Genomic DNA, 5,503 nt, shown 5'->3' with positions numbered 1-5,503 from the left:
ACTCTGTTGGACATAAAAAAAATGTTTCAGATGAAAATGGGCTTTATATTAAAGTGGTTGTAAACCTTTGTTATTTTCTAAAAAAACAAAGATGTTATACTTACCTCCTCTGTGTAATTTTTAGGTTTTGCACAGAGCAGCTCCGATCCTCCTCTTCTAGGGTCCCCCGCCGGTGCTCCTGGCTCCTACTTTTTGGTCTCGCTCCTGAGTCCGCTGCTGCATCCATTGACACAAACAGTGAGCCTCGGCCCCGCCCCCTGCCTCCTGTGTCCCAGCATTTGATTGACAGCAAAGGGAGGCAATGGCTCCCGCTACTATCAAGCTGCCCAATGAGGAGGGAGACAGCGTCAGAAGCTGCTGCTGTCGTTCACATCGCTGGATCGGATCACTATCATGTAGGGGGGGGGGGGGGGGGGCTGCAGCACAGTACATAGAATGCATTAGGTGAAAAACCTTAAGACCACTTTAAATCCTCAGTGTTTTTTTTTTTTCATTTTTAACACACTGAGTACAATAATATAAACACTTCCCAGTAAACTGTTTAAATTCTTACCCCAGCTTGTAGTGACTGCTTTGTCTTTCAGACACAGCTGATCATGGTAAAGGGCCTATCACAGAGGCTCTTTACCATGTTATCATCTGATTGCATGAAAACAGACTTGTCGGTTATCAACAGTCCTTTCCTCCCATGCTGTGTCTGTGTGAGTAAAGGAGAGCCGTGAACCGGCAAGACTGTCAGTACATAGTTTGCACTAATTATCAGTGCATCCTATCAGTGCCACCTGTTAGTGCTCATCAATGCCACCTATCCGTGCCGCCTATTAATGCCACCTATCATTGCTCATCAATGCCACCTATCAGTGCCGCCTATTAATGCCACCTATTATTGTTTATAAATGCCACCTATCAGTGCTAAATAATGCCACTTATCAGTGCCGCCTATCTGTGCCCCTTCAATGCTGCCTATCAGTGCCACCCATCAATGGCACCAATCAGGGCCGCCTATCAGTGCTGCCTATCAGTGATCATCAAAACCACCTATCAGAGCCCATCAGTGTCACCAATCAGTGCCCATCAGTGCAATCTATCAGAGCTCATCAATGCCACCTATCAGTGCTCATCAATACCACCTATCATTGCCCATCAGTGTAGCCTATCAGTGCTTACTATCAGTGCCGACTATCAGGGCCTCCTTAACAGGCCTCTGAGCTGAGAGCATATCTCTCATACAGCCCAGAGCCTGTACTGGAAGTTTCCCCTCCCTCCTCCTTCGCACAGATGGGAGAGGAGAGAGACAATCTGCTCCTTCTCCTCCCACCCCTCTCCTCCTATGTTAGGATGCTAGGAAGGAGGGAGGGGTAACTGTCAGTGCAGTCTCTATGCTGTATGAGAGAGATGCTCTCAGCCCTGCGGCAAGCAACCCCACTGAGGCCCGCGACAGTGGTGGAAGGCCAGGGCCCGGACGCAAGTGCGACCCTGGTAGTTCTGCCACTGGTTGCAGTGACAATGCCAGACAGCAAAATTGCTGCAAATAAGAAGGATTGGAATTTATCTCACACATTAGTACTAACAATGAAAATGTAGCGGGGTTTTCATGAATTTGGTGAAAGGCATCCAACATCATACACTGTTGGGATACAATGTTCATTTGTATTTTGTGCAATAACTACTGTACATCAGTATTTAGTAGAAATACAGTGGGCATAGAAAATAATCATTCCCCTTTAAAATAATCACATTTTATTGCTTTGCAGCCTGAAATGAAGACATACACAGTTTTTGTTTTATCCAGCTATATTTACTCAGTGCAACTTATAACATCCAAGTGAAAGATATAATACCAACATGTTAGAAAAAAATAAAAACATTCACCATCCAAATAACAGCATTCCTACAGTAAAGCATGGAGGAGGTAATATCCGGTTATAGGGATGTTTCTCTGCAGCAGGGACTGGAGCACTTGTCAGGATAGAAGGAAAAATTGGATCGGGCAAAATACCATCAAATTCTTGCAGAAAATCTGCTGCCCTCTGCCAGAAAGTTGTCAATGGGAAGAAGGGTTACATTCCAACATGACAATGACCAAAAGCACACAGCAAAAATTACCACACAGTGGTTGAAGGAGAAGGAGGTGAATGTCCTTGCATGGCTTAGTCAGAGCCCAGACTTAAACTACAGTCCACAAACGGTCACCAACAAATTTAACTGAACTTGAGCAGTTCTGTAAAGAAGAGTCGGCAAATATTCCAAAGTCTAGATGTGCAAAGTTAGTAGAGACGTATCCTAACAGACTAAAGGCTGCAATTAAAGCAATGGATGGTTCAGCAAAATACTGACACAAGGAGGTGATCCTTTTTGCACTTTAGTGATTCTGTTTTGATCTTTTTTTTTCTGACATGTTGATGTAATATCTTCCACTTGGATGTTATAAATACAGCTGGATAAAACAAAAACTGTGCCTGTCTTTGTTTCAGGCTGCAAAGCAACAAAATGTGATTATTTTAAAAGGGGGGTGATTCTTTTCTACACCTACTGTATATTCTTCCACTAGTAGATGGCAGTGTTTATAAGTTTGTAGTTGTAGCTATGGCATGCTCTATGTCTTTTCCCTGAAAAAAGTTCCATGTGGACTGTGAACTATCTATTTGTTCTGTAGGGCTATATACAGAGTCTCTAACATACGCACTGCCAGAAAATGTCACACATGCCTCGTTGAATGGCCCGTAATGTTGTGAAGGTTACTCTTCATGCAGCAATCCACGAGCGCCCAATCCCTTGGAGAAATAGATGTAACCAGGATTGACTGAAGCATACGAGCTTGGTGCTCGTGGATTGTTGCCATTTTTTAAAATTCAAAAAGTGAGTGAATTTGCATGTTTGTTTTAATAAACCGACCCTTGTAAATGGGATTATGCTATTGGCATCTCTCTTCATTTTTTTGTCTCATCTCTTCACACTGAGTATATCAGCAAAGGAAGTGCTACTAACATCAAAGAGGGACCCTCTGAGGACTGCTGCTTGCGATCCATAAATGCTGTTACCTTACGGCAGTAAGGTGAGAGGCTTGTACACACACAGGTATCATCACTGAGGACTGACCAGGCAGTTTTTTTTTTCTCTTGGTGGAGGGATCCATTATTTATTTTGGTATCACTATCAGATTGTCACAATATTGTTTGAATTACATTTTCAATCGTCAGATTGGCACAGAATAATTTTTTTCTGGATTTCATTTATACTGTTTATTAGACATGTGCAGAGTAAAATATTTCGTTTCGGAATTTCGTTTTCGTCTGAAAACTTAATTTATTTAGTTACTCCCGAAATTCGTTTTTATTTATTTCGTTTTTCGTTCAAAAATTGCATTCGTCCGAAAATCCACATGAATTACGGTCGAATCTGTCTTTGAAGGCTTATGGTGTCTGTCGAATGTATAAAGAAGATTCGACGGAGCTAGTATATAGCATACTTTAGAACCCTATTAAAGTCTATGGGACTCCAACGTTCAAAATCTAAAGTGCTCATTTTAAAGGCTAATTTGCAAGTTACTGTCCTAAAAAGTGTTTGGGGACCCGGGTCCTGCCCCAGGGGACATGTATCAATGCAAAAAAAAAGTTTTAAAACGGCCGTTTTTTCGGGAGCAGTGATTTTAATAATGATTAAAGTGAAACAATAAAAGTGTAATATTCCTTTAAATTTCGTAGGGGGGGGTTGTCTATAGTATGCCTGTGAAGGGGCGCATGTTTCCCGTGCTTAGAACTGTCCCTGCACAAAGTGTCATTTATGCAGGAAAAAAAGTCCTTTAAAATCACTCGCAGCTATTATGAATTGTCGGCTCCCGTAATACAGAGAACACTCATTGAAAGTCATTGATAAAAAAATAAATAAATAAATAAATAAAAAAGCGTGGGGGTCCCCCAAATTCAAATACCAGGCCCTTCAGGTCTGGTATGGATATTAAGGGGAACCCTGCCTCAAATTTAAGAAAAAAATTGACGTGGGGTTCCCCCTAAATATCCATAACCAGACCCTTCAGGTCTGGTATGGATATTAAGGGGAACCCCGCGTCAAATTTTAAAAAAAATTGACGTGGGGTTCCCCCTAAAAATCCATACCAGACCCTTTATCCGAGCACGCAACGTGGCAGGCCGCAGGAAAAGAGGGGGGGACGAGAGAGCGGCCCCCCCTCCCTCCTGAACCGTACCAGGCCACATGCCCTCAACATTGGGAGGATGCTTTGGGGGTCTGTGACCCCTCAAAGCACCTTGTCCCCATTTTGATGAGGACAAGGGCCTCATCCCCACAACCCTGGCCGGTGGTTGTGGAGGTCTGCGGGCGGGGGGCTTATCAGAATCTGGAAGCCCCCTTTAACAAGGGGACCCCCAGATCCCGGCCCCCCCCCTGTTTAAAATGGTAAGGGGGTACAAAAGTACCCCTACCATTTCACAAAGAAAGTGTAAAAAATGGTTAAATAAAACAAACACACTTTTGAAAAATTCCTTTATTAAAAATAAAAAAATAAAAAAAAGATTCCAGCGGCGGTAATCCACTCTTGCTATCCAGCGACGGACGGTCATCTCTCCAGCGATGTCTCATCTCATCCAGCGCAGCGATCCATCCTTCTTCTGTCTCCGTGGAGGAGACACTGCAAGGATTCCGGCGGCTGACGTTTCTTATATACGGAGGGCGGGGCCACCCGTCACCTGACCCCGCCCCCCTCTGACGCAAGGGGAAACCCGGGGTTCCCTGTGACGTATGGGTGACCCCGCCCCCCTCTGATGTAACGGAAACCTGCCTGTGTTACATCAGAGGGGTGCGGGGTCACCCATACGTCACAGGGAACCCCGGGTTTCCCCTTGCGTCAGAGGGGGGCGGGGTCAGGTGACGGGTGGCCCCGCCCTCCGTATATAAGAAACGTCAGCCGCCGGAATCCTTGCAGTGTCTCCTCCACGGAGACAGAAGAAGGATGGATCGCTGCGCTGGATGAGATGAGACATCGCTGGAGAGATGGCCGTCCGTCGCTGGATAGCAAGAGTGGATTACCGCCGCTGGTGAGGGCATGTGGCCTGGTACGGTTCAGGAGGGAGGGGGGGCCGCTCTCTCGTCCCCCCCTCTTTTCCTGCGGCCTGCCAGGTTGCGTGCTCGGATAAAGGGTCTGGTATGGATTTTTAGGGGGAACCCCACGTCAATTTTTTTTTAAATTTGACGCGGGGTTCCCCTTAATATCCATACCAGACCTGAAGGGTCTGGTTATGGATATTTAGGGGGAACCCCACGTCAAATTTTTTCTTAAATTTGAGGCAGGGTTCCCCTTAATATCCATACCAGACCTGAAGGGCCTGGTAATTGAATTTGGGGGACCCCCACGCTTTTTTATTTATTTATTTATTTTTTTATCAATGACTTTCAATGAGTGTTCTCTGTATTACGGGAGCCGACAATTCATAATAGTTGCGAGTGATTTTAAAGGACTTTTTTTCCTGCATAAATGACACTTTGTGCA

This window comes from Lithobates pipiens, unplaced genomic scaffold (assembly GCF_037356315.1).
Source record: "Lithobates pipiens isolate NorthernLeopardFrog02 unplaced genomic scaffold, aLitPip1_a1.2 Scaffold_30, whole genome shotgun sequence".
NCBI classification, from domain to species: domain Eukaryota; kingdom Metazoa; phylum Chordata; class Amphibia; order Anura; family Ranidae; genus Lithobates; species Lithobates pipiens.
Note: the sequence above shows the minus strand (reverse complement) of the source record.